This window comes from Mus caroli, chromosome 13 (assembly GCF_900094665.2).
Source record: "Mus caroli chromosome 13, CAROLI_EIJ_v1.1, whole genome shotgun sequence".
Lineage (NCBI taxonomy): Eukaryota > Metazoa > Chordata > Mammalia > Rodentia > Muridae > Mus > Mus caroli.
In genome coordinates, this window is record NC_034582.1 from 87,726,800 (window position 1) to 87,740,563 (window position 13,764).

Consider the following 13,764-nt stretch of genomic DNA (forward strand, 5'->3'; position numbering starts at 1 on the left):
GGGGGGGGGAGGGAAGAAAGGCATCACCTGGGGGGGAGAGGATACCCTGATATTTGGAGAATCCCAAAAAGTCCATCCCTGGAACAAAAGTAATCTTTGCTGGAATTAAGAAGGGAGTCAGGGCAGACCTAATAGCTTAATTTAAAAAGGGTACTAATGAGTAATTCCACTGCCTTATTTATTACAAAACAAATGTCTCATAGCTTTTAATGTATACTATAATTTAATTCACACACCAAATTCAGATCAAGAATGGCTAACAATGTTTTTGTTGGGCAGTCCTGGTTTAAGTAAAACTGATTTGTCATGCAGTGGGTATGATCTTTTTTTTTTTTAAAGCAACAATTCTGGTTGTATCCCTGCTATCACTGCTCTCTCTTTCTCAAGGTAGGATCGGACTTAATTAGGAATGTTTTACCTTCCATAAATAAGGGGTGTTGCCTCAAACCTATTAAATTATTTTATATTTAGGGAAAAAAATCTTCAAAAGGGATAGATTACAAATTTGTGCCTCTATATAATTTTGGGAAATATCAATCTTTCACAGATGTGTGTGTGTGTTTGGGGTTAATTTAAGAAGTCCATTCTTATAATGATCAGGGAAATTGAAGTTGATCGATATCCAATACACTGGTGATCAGGAAACGAGACCATCTTCCTGAGATAATTGTGTTCTTTCTTTAGATACCATCCTGATCGCCCTGAAAGAATACGATGCAGAGAGTTCACACATGAAAGACTCTCTAGCCTTGCCGATGGGGTGTCGTGTCCAGATGTTCAGAGCGGAGACATCTGGACAGGCAAGGCAGTTTGCAATCATTCTCTTTAACCAGCACCACTGTAATCTACCTTATGACCTAGACAAGTGGCTTACACTAATCTTCCTCCAAGGCCTCCTTGTTGTTTGACTTTGTAGATACTCTTTAATTTACTCATACCTTCTAGTGTTTCTTCCTTTTTTCTTTTTAAAATTTGACCCAAGCATGTGACAGGAGCAACCCCGACCCATCCTAGGGCTCCTCCACTCAGCTGGCTTCCTCTGCTGTTTCCTTTCCACCGCTTTAATGGGCACTTTGTGTTGTCCGTACTGTGTGGTCACTCCCTTAGTTTCCCATTAAGTGTAATTTTATCTGACCTTCAGACCCATATTATTCTATCTGCAAATACTGGCTTTGATGTTAGCCCAAGGAGCTGCACACATGGTTGTGAGAGAAAACAAGCAAGCAAGCAAGCAAACAAACAAGAACAAAAATAAAACAATATTTTATTTCCCAGGCGGTTCTTCTATGAATTCAGCATAGAGTTGAACCATAGCCCAGTCAACTGGGCATAGACACCTTAATTTTTATGTCCCGATGGGTATGTACTGTGCCAGCATTGTGGGAGATGTAAAAGCACAGTGTCTATAAGCTACAGACTGTGCCCTTCAAAGAAACTGAGACAGAGATGAGGCACCAACTCAAGCTAAATACATTCGAAACATATAATACCACCAAACGACATGAAACAACTAGTGATGTACCCACAATTCACAAGGGAAGCCATGTTTGCACCACTTCTTGTTCACTGATGCTTACAATGGCCTCTGACATAGATAACAGTTCAACAGAGGTGTGGAGCACAGTGCTATCTACTCCGTATGCATAGGGCCATTGTGAACTCACAAGGATGTCTCAGCAAAGCATAACAAATGACCCCATTCGTGACTGCTTCTACATAGGGAGGGCTTCTGATGAAATGGAGGGACCAGTATGGTATGCTGCTTCATATTCAAATGTTCCTGGCACATTTGCTATCACCAATGGACAACAGCCTAGGCAGGGTGGGGTTGGAAGGCGTTGTGAATACACAGAATGGTGCATATCTGTTCTGTGTTCTTTGATTGGTTCAGTCATGAGCTATAACCCAGGAGAGTTCATAGGAAGAGGGTACAAGGCAAAGGTTTCTGTTTCTAAAATTTGTTTTGGCTTTCTTCTCAATTCATTGATCTCAAACAATTCTCCCATAATTACCTCCATCTTTTTTTTTTTGTTTTTTTTTTTTTTTTTTTTTTTTTTTTTTTGTTTTTTTTTGTTTTTCGAGACAGGGTTTCTCTGTGTAGCCTTGGCTGTCCTGGAACTCACTTTGTAGACCAGGCTGGCCTCGAACTCAGAAATCCGCCTGCCTCTACCTCCCGAGTGCTGGGATTAAAGGCTTGTGCCACCACGCCCGGCTTACCTCCATCTTTTTTATAAAGGTAAAGTCTTGTATTCACTGTAATATTTATTAGGAATTTAGCACAGTTTATAAACTCTGTTAGTATGTTCTTTTGAATGGTTGCTGTTTTTAATTCTCTGATTGCAATGCTATGTAGATTTTTAAATTTATTCTTAACCTCATAAGCCCTCTTGTAATTTCTAGCACGTGATTTTGCCAAATAGAGAGAACACTTAACACTCTTGTAGAATGTGTTTCCGGAAAGCTTCCCCCCCCCCCAGTAGGATTCAACCGTGGGAGAGTCCTGGGAACAGCATCAACAGCTTCAGCGTGGATACAGGCATGGGTCCTTCTAGGACGCCATCTGGATGAGGACCAGCATGGTGATGTATTTGTGTTTGCAGCTATTGTTAATTGGTGAAGAATCCCAATTGCATGTGAAGCATCCCAACTGCCATTTAATTTGTATGTTTTCTCCACAGACCAGCAGTCACAGATGACTTATGCTATCTACAATCCTGCTGTGGGATATGGTTTTCAATAGTGGAGTTGCAAAGAAATCAAGATTTTTTTTTCCTGGCAAAATGCCTCAGATACCCTCTCACCCAGGAAGTGGTGTTCTAGAGCCATTAACCTTGTAAGGCCGTGCAGATAGGTGCCGTGCCGTGCCCACGGATTTCAAAAGCAGGAGGGGGCCATTGAAACTGACAAACCCAAATGGATTTGGAAATAGTGGGTCAAGTGCAAAGGCTTCAAGAGCAAAGAGCACATGCAAGCTGCTAGGGAAGGCAGGGAGGGAGGGGACAGGGGTTGGGGGAGGATGGGGGGAACCCAGATTGACTGGGTTTGTGCATCGGTGGATAGACAAATGTCTGAGAATCTGGAGGCTGAAGCAAATTTGACAGGGGGTGGGGGTTGGAGACAAAGGAAGGTGATCTTAGCTGGGTTCGGTCCTAACACAATGAATTCAGACAATTCAGCCCCTGGCTATTTGACTCTGTCCTTTGCTCTGGCCCTGGGGGCGGGGCGGTGGTGAGAGGAGTTGGTGGGTCTCCTCTCTGGATCCCTTTCCCGCTGGCTAAACCGCCTTTGATACCCATGGTATCTATTGGAAAGTGTATCTTCAGTGCCTGGGGGATGTGTCTGGACCCAAGCATCCAAGCTCAGTGAAAGTTTGCAGTTTCCCGAAGTAGACATCAGGACCTATAAACTTGTGCCTCCAGCCTCTGCTTTAAAAAGCACCGCAGACCACTCTCCACCCTGCGGTTTTCCTGGGCCACGGACCGACTTTCTTCCCGTCCGCCCCGCCAGCTCCAGTCCACGATAGGCGCTCGGACAGCGTGAGGAGAGAACCCCGCAGGGCTCCGGGACCCCTTTTCGGGGATCGCACGCGTCACCCACACTCTCCCGGGCCCTGCAGGACCCTCCCCCCGGAGGCCGGGCTTCGCCGACCCCTCCCCGAGCGGCGGCCGGAGGCGGGGATGCTGAGTGGCAGCGGCCGGCCTGGGCTGCGAGGTTCGGCCACCTCCTCCCGCTGCGCCCGCCCCTCGGCCTCCGCCCCGGCGCCGCCGACCCTCGTCTGCTCCCGCCCTCGCCCCTGCGGGTCCGCCGGGGCCAGATCGAGGCTGCAGCGAGGAGGCGGCACAGAGAGCCCGGCTGGGGAAGGCTGCACGCGCCCGGGCCAGAGTGGGGCGTTAGGAGCCGGCTGCCCCGGCCAGGTAGGTGCTGCGCCGGGAGCCCGGGAGGGGGCCGATCCCCGACAGTGCACGGGGGCGCGGAGGGACGGGCGGCGGGTGCCGGGGCAGGAAGGAGCCGCTGCAGCGCCGGCCGGCCGCAGACGTGGAAGAAGTTGAGCCTGGAAGCGCTTTTTCCCGGGGAGCTGTAGTGGTCCCCTCCAGCCCCGGTCCGTACCGCGTGGGTCTCACCGGCCACAGACCTCAGCTGCATCTCAGACCTGAGCTGCATTTTTGTGGCCAGTGCAGAGGGGGTGAGGGCTGGAGAGGAGGTGGGCGGGGAGTTGGGGAACACCACATCTGGGGTGGATGAAGGACTCAGGGAGATGGGTTTGTATGCAGTCCCTACCCCCACCCGGCCGCGCTTCTCTCTCCGTCTATTCGCGGTCGCGTGCTCTCTGAACTGAGAAAAGCGAAAAGAGTTTTTCTCCAAGTCGGCTCAACTTTTCTGTTAATTCAGGAGGTTCGGGAGTTTGTATGGAAGTAAGGGCAAAAGACTCATCCTCGCCCCCTACCTCACTCCTGCCTGGGCAGTTTCCTGTACTCTGTGCCGTGATTGTTTTTGTGCTTGTAGATTACAGCTGGTGACCTATATGGAAGTGGAACCACTGCCGGCGAGTGTATGTTGGAGCCAGAGGGCGGCAAGGTGTGGGGGGCTAAGTCAGAGTTCCTTCGAAGGGACTTTAATTCTCTGAACACTCTTCCTGTCCAGCTCAAAGAGAGGATGGGATAAGGAATAATTTATCTTGCTCTTTCTGATGCTCTTCTAATAATTTTTTTAAACTCCCTTTCAAGTTAAGAAATAGAGAACACGCATGCGATGGTTAAATATTTTAAAGACAGGGAAGATGAAGATCTCTGCAATCAGGCTAATAGGGCTAGCCTATGTTGGAACATCTGATTCTGATGAAATAATATTTGAAAAGTTTAAAGCAATACCAGACGACATCATTTTTTTTTTTTTTAATAATAGAGTGACCTGCAGTAGGTCATACAGAGCAGTGTGGTCTGTGACAGCATTTTATAACGGGAGGTGGAGCACTGTAAGCTTAAAGAGAAAAGGGTGGGGAAGGGGGCTGCTCATTTGTCTTGAACCAGTCTAGTTAGGAAGAGTGATTACACTGCAAATGAACATTTGTGAATATAATTTGAGTCATAATACATGAACCAGCCATTTGTCTGAAGGGAAAAAAGGATCTTTGTAGATGAGAGCGAAGCAGTGCCTTATGGGGGAAAAATAAGCATATTGTTTATCCATGTGCGCTACTCAGAATTGACAGCACCTGCTAACAACAGAGACATGGGCTTAGAGATTTGGCTGCAAGCAAGGGTTGAACAAGGCAGGGAGAAAAGTCCATGGCAGGAGATAGTTACAAAAGAATGGATGGAAAACTTCAGGTGTGTGTGTACACACACTGCAAAAAAAAAAAAAAAAAAAAAAAGTGTTCATTTTCTATATATCTTTACTGCAAAGAATTGCCAACACAGGAGGATTAAAATGTAGGAGAGTCCTGGGGCTGGAGAGATGACTCAGTGGTTAAGAGCACTTGCTGAGGTCCCATGACCCAAATCAGACAGCTCCCAACTGGATCAGTGCCTCTGGCTTCCACAGGCGTTTGCACTGCGGACATACCCAGATGCAAGCACACAACTAGACATAATTAAAAATAAATCTTAAAAAGCTTTTCAGGAGACTCAGATTTAGTCTGTTGGGTCCCCATTGTGTAAAACCTATGTGAATGTCAGCAAGCTCCGTTCTAGCTCTCCACTGTGGTCTCTGTGTCTACCTAACGGTAGTGGGGGCTGGAACTGTGGCTCTGGTGTTACGAGCTGTTGTTGCTCTCTCATGAGGACTGGGGTTCTAAGCCCAGCATCCATATCAGATGGTTCACAAATGCCTGGGACTCCAGCTCTGAGGGATCCCATGCTCTCTTCTGGCCTTCTCAGGCACTTGTGCATGCATGTGTGCCTACACTTAGTCACATACACACAAATAATAAAATTAAATCTCGGAGGTTGCTCTGCAGTCGATAGTGCTTACTATTGTTCTGGGGAGACTGGAGTTTGATTGCCACCACCCCTGTTGGGTAGATCATAATTGCCTGCAACTCAGGCTCTTTGGGATCAGATGCCCTCTTCTGGCCTTATCTGGCACTGCACTCACATTCAGGAACCCATACACTGAACAAGTGTACACAAAATTAAAAATAAAATTAATAATAAAATACTTTTTAAAAATTGAAAATGGTTGTGAGGGTTCACGTGAGCGTCTCTGGAAGGTTAACTGGTGTCTTTGTTCGGATTTGGCATGGTTCCCCCCCCACACGAAATGCTCAGAAAACATTAAGGATTGCCAGCACTCTTAAGTTCCCAGGGTAAAAGGGACTCAAGAGTAACTGAGTCTCCCACTGAGTGTCTGAGTTGAGCCTTGCCTCTGACAGTCGACATCTAGAAGTTCCCACTCTTAAAAACCTTTTAATGGTCGACATGATACACACTGCCCAAGAATGCTCAAGTCAATGTTAGAGTCAAAGCTCACTAGTCTTAGAAAGATACAAGTAAACTGTTAAGTGCGTAATTCCAGAATTCATTCCATAAAACAAACAAACAAATAAACAAACAAACAAAAAATATCAGCCTTAAAGTACACCTTTATTCAGATGTATAGACACCAGAGGACAAAGTGAACAGACATCCCTAACTAAACAGTGAACAGAGGAACTGTACCTGTGGGCTCCTTCTCCCCCCCTCCCCCGTGTGAGTGTGTGTGTGTGTGTGTGTGTGTGTGTGTATGTTACAGTGCCAGCTTACTCATCTGCCCACTCATGTATCCCGTCATTCAGCAGATGTCTTTAAAGCTTCTCTTGTGGGACAGGCTCTGAAGTCAGTCACATTGCTATTTCAGAGTTCCATGGCGCCAGGGTAGGCAGGGGGACGAAGCAGCCAGCCAGTGCCATATAGTGCAAGCATCCCGGCAGCACAGGAGTGGGGCGAAGAGAACCTGGGAGATGACAATCCCGCTACCTGTCTATCTCCCAGGTGGGCTTTCCCTGCATAGAATCCTTGGGGACTGGGGACCCTCTGGGAGGGAGCACTTGTGAGGACCCCATTTGGAGACAGATGACAAAAGGCAGTTTTTGAGTTGAGTTCTGGAATGAAAATTGAATTTTGGCCTTCCAGAGAGATGTGCAGCCTAGGATTTGGCTGCAGAGACGGGAAGAGAAGTTGGATTTCTAGAGAGATGCCAAAAGAGTGTGTGACACAATAGTGTCACGTGGCTACGGGCTACAACCTCCCTCCCTTGCCTGGCCAGTTAGAGCAAAGTGAGCAAAGACTTGCTTAACAAAACAAAGTTCTTGATCAGGTAACTGCACCCTGTGTTGCTTCTTCTAATTGTGGTTGTATGTCAACTCATTCATCCATCCATCCATCTATCCATCCATTCCGTCCTTCAGGTAATATCTTTGTAGTGCTGCAGGTCATTTGTGTCCTTGTGACTGAAGCTTTTGAAATTTTCTCTCCTTTCAACAGGCCCAAGTGGGAATAATTAAGCCTCTGACCCTTGACCTCAGCGGCCAAGCTCATACTGATGCTATCCGGCAGACTTGATAGAATCTGTTACTTTGAACTGGAATCCGTGTGATACACAGAATGGCTTTGAGCATGTGTGGGAGAGAGGATGTATAACTAACGGAATGGACTCTGAGTCTGCACACGCGTGTTGTAGATGTTTGCATTTTCCTGTATTCGGATGTTGAAGCCACACACCCTTGAAGAAGGGTTTCATTGAGGTCCTGAGTGAGGGTCCTGCTCTGAGGTTAGTAAATAACCTTATGAGAGCTCGTCTCTTTTATTCTGAGGACACAATGAGGAAATCGTGTGTATTTCTTTAGAGCACCTAGTCTATAGTATTTGTTAATAGCAGCCTGACAGTCTTACACACACACACACACACACACACACACACACAGTGTGTGCATACTGACCTACTGACCTTCACTAGCTAAGAGTGTGAGTTAGTTTTGTGCATGTCTACACTACCCTGAACATAATTTAGAAGGTGTGTTATCTGTATGTTTTCTTAGTTTAACCTTAAACCATGGGGTCAAGGGAAATACCCAGGTTCTGCTTTGTGGTTTGGCTGGCCAGAAAGGTGACCCTTTCTGTGTTTTTACTATTCTGCATGTGGGTTTGTTCTGACTTTGATTGAATACCACATCTTATTGACTAGGTTGTTTTTATTGACACTGATCAAATGTTTCTGTGAAACTTAAAGAGGATTTTTAGAGCTGTTTACTTAGGGGTGAACTTGTGAGGTTTAACAAGACTTTAAAAAAGCTTCATGTGGTTTATAAAGTAATATAGGCTGAACCTTGGGTTATGGTAATAACAGTTAAATGAAGAGCATTGGGTATTTTATACCACTCCTGAGGAATAATATTCAACATTATTGAGGTAACGGTAGCAGCACATACATACAGTTCTTATACTTTGTTCCTAAGGAGAATTTCAGCTAGGCATAACCAGGCTGCAGCTTCGTGGATTGGCTAATACGTGGAAGTCGTGTGCCCCAGTCCTCTGTTAGTGGGCTGGCTGTGGATTGCCGCAGGCACCTGTTGCAGATGTGTAGGCACCTGTTGCAGATGTGTAGGCACCTGTTGCAGATGTGTGTGCGTGAGTGCCTCAGCCCCGCCTGTTCTGCACACCTGTTCTCCTCCACATTTTCTGCTTTCCTTACCGGCAGTGCCAGGGTTCTTCATGTCTTGTGCTGTGGAGGGGAACACACTTATCAACGCCCTGCCCCCTCACCCACATGCCCCGCCCCTCACCCACACGCCCCGCCCCTCATCCACATGCCCCACCCCCATGTGGGGTGGTGTTGCTTTCTGGCCTTGGGAGGAGGTGTGGGTAGGAGGGTTTTGCTGTTAATATAAATCTCCTTCGTTTGTGGAATCTTTGAAAGTGTGCCAAGTTGACCCCATGACTGCTTGCTGGATCTCAGGCATGCCGTGTGACTTGGGCACAAATGTGGCTGCCCTCAGTGCTCTGGAGTTAAGCTGAGTTCAGCGGGCTTGATGAATCATTGTCTGTCTGTGTAACCAGTTTGGCACCTCACCTCCCTCGCCTCCCCTCGCCCCACTGGGTTGGTAGGATAGAGACTGGAGTTTTTAACTGGCTATCGTGGTATTTCTGTCTAATTGACAAAAAGCCCTGCCGTAAGTACTTTTGGGGGCAAGTTAGGGATTTGGGGGTGGGGAGTGGGGGTGAGTTGGAATTGCAGTTTTCAGCAGAGGGTTCTTAAATAGCTTTCGCAACAAGCTTCCCACATGCCTGGAAAGTTTAGAGGGGTTCCTTTTCCTCTGCTGATTGTATTGTTCAGTGTTTTCTTTCTTTCCTGCGGAGCTGGCCTGTCAGGGGCACCTGGAGTTCAGGCTTCCTTTTTTGCGGGGCAGGCCGCATTGGGCTGAGTGTGCAATTGTTTCCCAGCACTACAGGGGCAGCAGCGAGCCAGGTGATTGAGGAAGGCCCCGACTGCCTGGGCAGTAGCCTCCTTTATCTGCGGATCAGTGAGGCCAAAACAACTTCTTAAAAAGTTGGGTTTTCCCACCCTCTGGCCCATCGTGATCAAGATTTAGGAGCTGAACAATCATCAGTTGGGTCGGAGAGCAATGTTTTGTATTTATATAAAATACCTGCTGTCTGTATACTAAACACACCACGCACTCTGGAGGAACATGGCTCCTGACTTTGAAAATCATTTCAAATCGTGGCCTTTCCATTGGACCGGGCCAACAAACAGTCCGTCCTGGAAGATGACTCCACCCAGAGAGGCCCATCTGAGGATGCTCATAACCTCATCCTTCCTTGCAGGCTTCCCCTGAAGTGGGCTCCTCGTTTACTGGCTATGTGGATCTGCACTGTGGTGGGCATGACAGACATACTTACTAGGGCTCTGTAAGTCAGTTTTCATCCAGACCTTATTGATTAAGTAGGTATGCCTGGGGTGGCTGGTCTGTTCATGTGGGTTTTCCCACTTTACCCATAGGTCCATCCTTTTTCTCTCAGTTGGTGGAGGAAGGGCTTCGTCAGAAGAAACAAAACTGGTGTGTGGAATACTTAATCTGTGATACATAGCCAAGAAGAACTGTTGGTGCGGACCATAGGGACAAAGAGGCCACAGTTATTAAATAATAATGCAAATGCTTGTGATAGCGGGAAGCAGTGACAGGTTCTGTGTATACCTTGTGTGCCTGGCGGGCCAGCGCTGATTAGGACAGCTGAGCCACACTACTGTGGCAGGACAGCTTTGGCAAGGAGACGCATGGGCTCTAAGAAAATGCTGGTCTCATCACTGGGCACCATTATTAACGTATCAGTGAAGTTTCTCTGAATGAAAGCATTAAGGGACACATTTTGAATTTTCACCAAGTTAGCTTCCTTTCAGTTTAGATACATATATTTCATTTTTAAAAATCCCCGCCAGTGGGTTATGACCTAAATGCACTGTATTCATGGTATGAAATTGCCAAAAAAAAAATAATAATAAAGTGAAGTTTTAAAAATCTTGGCCGTGAGACTTTCCATTTCGTCTTGTAAATCTTCAGTTCTCTCAGTTTGGCTTGTCCAGCCTGTGCTGATAATTGGTCTGACCTGGTCATCTTTCAAGTCTTTCTTCCCTCGGGCTTGTGTGTGTTTTTCCTTGGTGAGTTTTGCTCATTGGTCTTTTGAGGCCTTCACTGGTGCTGCCTAGCTGTTCTTGTCATTCCACTGAAGTTCTCTTAGTGACCCAGGGGACATCAGCCTTCCCGCGCAGGCAGCCTGAGGGCAGAGGGCTGAAGTCTCTGCCAAGATACAGAGGAAGCTAATCATACCAGTGACCTCAACCTCGTTAACATTGTGCTCGGCTCAAGACCCAGCATTCCACGGCATTGTTTGACTTAGGATTGTCTCTGCTGATTTATGGACATGGGCCTGTATTGGTGCCTCCTCAGCGAGGCAGATGCAAGTGGGACTGACCGGCGGCACTTCCTGACTCCTTTTATCTCCCCAACAGTCTCTGGAGTGCCATCTCATCTTTGGGCCCTGCGGATGGTGATTTGGCTCCAGACATAGCTGGTCTGACTAGCCTTAGAGAAGACCAGAGGATTAGTAGAGGCCTGGAAGAACTGGGAGAGCTGCATGGGCTGAGATTCCACAGGGGCGAGAGTGGGAGAGCTGGGGCGTGTAATTCCCTTCAAGAGACCCTTCTTGGGGTCACTTGGAGGCTTGCAATATACCGTGGTCGAGGAGGCACAGTGGGGCCTGAGATATTCTGCATTTCTTTCTTTCTTTTTAATTTTTTTTTTCATTTCATGTATGTGGGTGTACTGTCGCTGTCTTCAGACACACCAGACATCGGATGCCCATTACAGATGGCTGTGAGCCATGTGGTTGCTGGGAATTGAACTCAGGACCTCTGGAAAGTGTTCTTAACCACTGAGCCATCTCTCCAGCCCGATTTTCTCCGTTTCTAGCAAGCTTTCTTGGTGCTGCTGCTGTTGCGTACCTGGTGGGGCTAAGAAGAAACCCTCGAAGGCTGAACCTTGCCTGCCAGGAGCCTGTGGAGTCTGGCTGGAAACTGCCTGCTCTTAAAGCTGGCTTTTACGGGCATGGGATTGAGGGCCTGGAAGCTTTCTTTGGGGCCCTGGGGGCTGCCAGGAACAGCTGTGTGGGAATTGTTCTTAACGTAGGGTAGGGGAGTTATGGGATCTTTGTGGTATAATATGGCTGTGTGGGGGGTGGGGGGTGGCTTGGTTCTGGCTAAATCCTTAGCATTGTATGCTGTTTGTGCCACAACCTCAGATAAAGAAGACTAACTTCCTACAATTAAACCTGAGTTTTCCCTGACCCACCCTTTGAGGTTTGTTGCTTACAAAGCATTTAATTGTTACAAAGCATTGCCAATTGTTTCTCCAGAGGTTTTTTTCTGAAGCTTGCTGGGTTCTCTGCTGGGTGCTTGGCTAGGTATTTGCATTCCCAGGCCACCCCCTCCCCGCCGTCCCCTGGCGGTGTGTGTGTTTGTGTGTGTGTGTGTGTGTGTGTGTGTGTGTGTCTGACCTGTAGTTTTGGATTAGATCCTGAGAATCCTCGGCTTGTAAACAAAACTTCTAAATGGCTTTTAGAATCAGGCGGAGCCTGTGATATTGGCCGGGTATTGGCGTGAGTATAGATTGAGCCAGTTTCAACTGCTTCCCCACTGGGATGTGAAGAGCTGTCCTGTCCTGGTGGGTCTGCTTTTTGTTTTTCTTTTAAAACACTTGTCCTTATGAAGAGGCTGATAAATGTAATGGCACCAAATCAGAGAGCTCTTTGTCAGTCGTGTTAGAAGTCACTTCCCCAAAGCCTTTAGGAACATTAAGGAATAGCTTCTGGTTACAAAGTGCTTCCTGGGATGGGGGTGAGGATCATTCTGGAGGTAACTAGTTGTGAGCAGCTTTGGGCCTCTGCAGGCTTTTAAGGCTGTCTCATTGATGAGTTTCCCCACTCCCGCCCCTGCTTTGGCTCAGACCCTCGAGATAATGAGCAACTCCATCTGAAGTAATAGGTGGACAGAAATGGACATCAAAGGACCCCCACCCTTCATGGACGGGCTGGGATTTGATTTAAGAGAGTTGGATGATTAAGGCAGCAGCTTTGCCTATCATTAGAACAATCCAGCCTGCCTCCACTTCTACAGATGCAGGATGCATCTTAACTGCACCCTAAGGGCCACGTCAGCCTGGGAAACGTGCAGTGGGAGCTGGTTGGTGTGGTGAGATGGGAATGGATGTTGCAGGAAGAGTGGGCAGTACAGGGCGGGACCAGACCTCTGAGCTGCACTCTGCAAAGGTTCCATGGGCATGGGTCTGGGTTTTAGCAGTACTCCTTTGTGTGCTCTGGTTATCCCCACTGTATTCGTACAGCACCCGTGGATCTGTGGCCCACAGTGAGGTCCTTCAGGTCTGTCATCCAAGTGGCCCTGATGGGTGGGGCCGTTCCCTGGAAGCTGAGTATCAGCTCTGTTCTCCTTATGGTCAGGTTGCTCTGAGTGTTTATGCTGTGGATACCATTTTCACACTGAATCATGGGAGTGGTGCTTAAATGTAATCAAAGGCTGTTGCCATGTTCATCCTGTCCTCTCATCCTGCTCCTACAGGAGCTCAGCTGGCTGTCCAGCTTTTCCAGTTGCTGTGCTGGGTGTGTGCTACATGGGTGCTGCCTTTCCCAGCCTGCTGAGCTACCTGCCTGGCCACTGGGTGGCTGCTATAACAGAGCACTCCTGTCCCCATGGCCTCACCCCAAAGAGAAGTTGGTGAAAGACGTGGCAGTAACAAAATTTGACTTCCAGCTCCCCTCTTCATGGTCCTAATGTTTTCTAGGCTCTGAAGAGAATAAGGATTTCATCGTTGCCTGGAAATTTCCAGTCTCCATACGGTATTTATCTATTACATTTGAAAATATATCCAGAAAATAAATTGAGATGAGAAGGTCCAGGTGTTGTTTGAGTGGGTTTTGGACATCTTTAGAACTTGAGAATTTAAGTATCTGTGCTGTGATGTCCCCAAAGAAGCTATGTGTGGGACCTTTGTGGGGCCTTGTCTCTATATGAGGAGCGCCATAATGAGCAGAAAGCATCTATGAGGGCCCGGCTCTCAGAGAATCTTGTTTTGTTCATTAAGACTCTTAGCAAGCCAGGGAAACAACAAACAAACCAACCAACCAAGGCGGGAGAGATGGCCCAGGAGCTAAGAGTGTGTTCTGTTCTTGCAGAGGACTGACGTCAGGTTCCCAGCCCCTACACTAAGCAACTCACAAC

At 47.6% G+C, this 13,764-nt stretch overlaps 1 protein-coding gene across 2 annotated transcripts in view; it reads left to right on the plus strand.

Annotated features, from left to right (window-relative positions):
• The first annotated feature begins 3,781 nt into the window (after positions 1-3,781).
• The window catches only part of Lhfpl2 (LHFPL tetraspan subfamily member 2), a 139,020-nt gene continuing 129,037 nt past the window's right edge, over positions 3,782-13,764 (plus strand). The window contains exon 1 of one of the 2 annotated variants that reach the window (XM_021180344.2): positions 3,782-3,914. The gene's annotated coding sequence lies outside the window, so the exon portion shown is untranslated. The remainder of the gene's footprint in view (positions 3,915-13,764) is intronic. The other variant, XM_029468593.1, reaches the window with a different exon arrangement.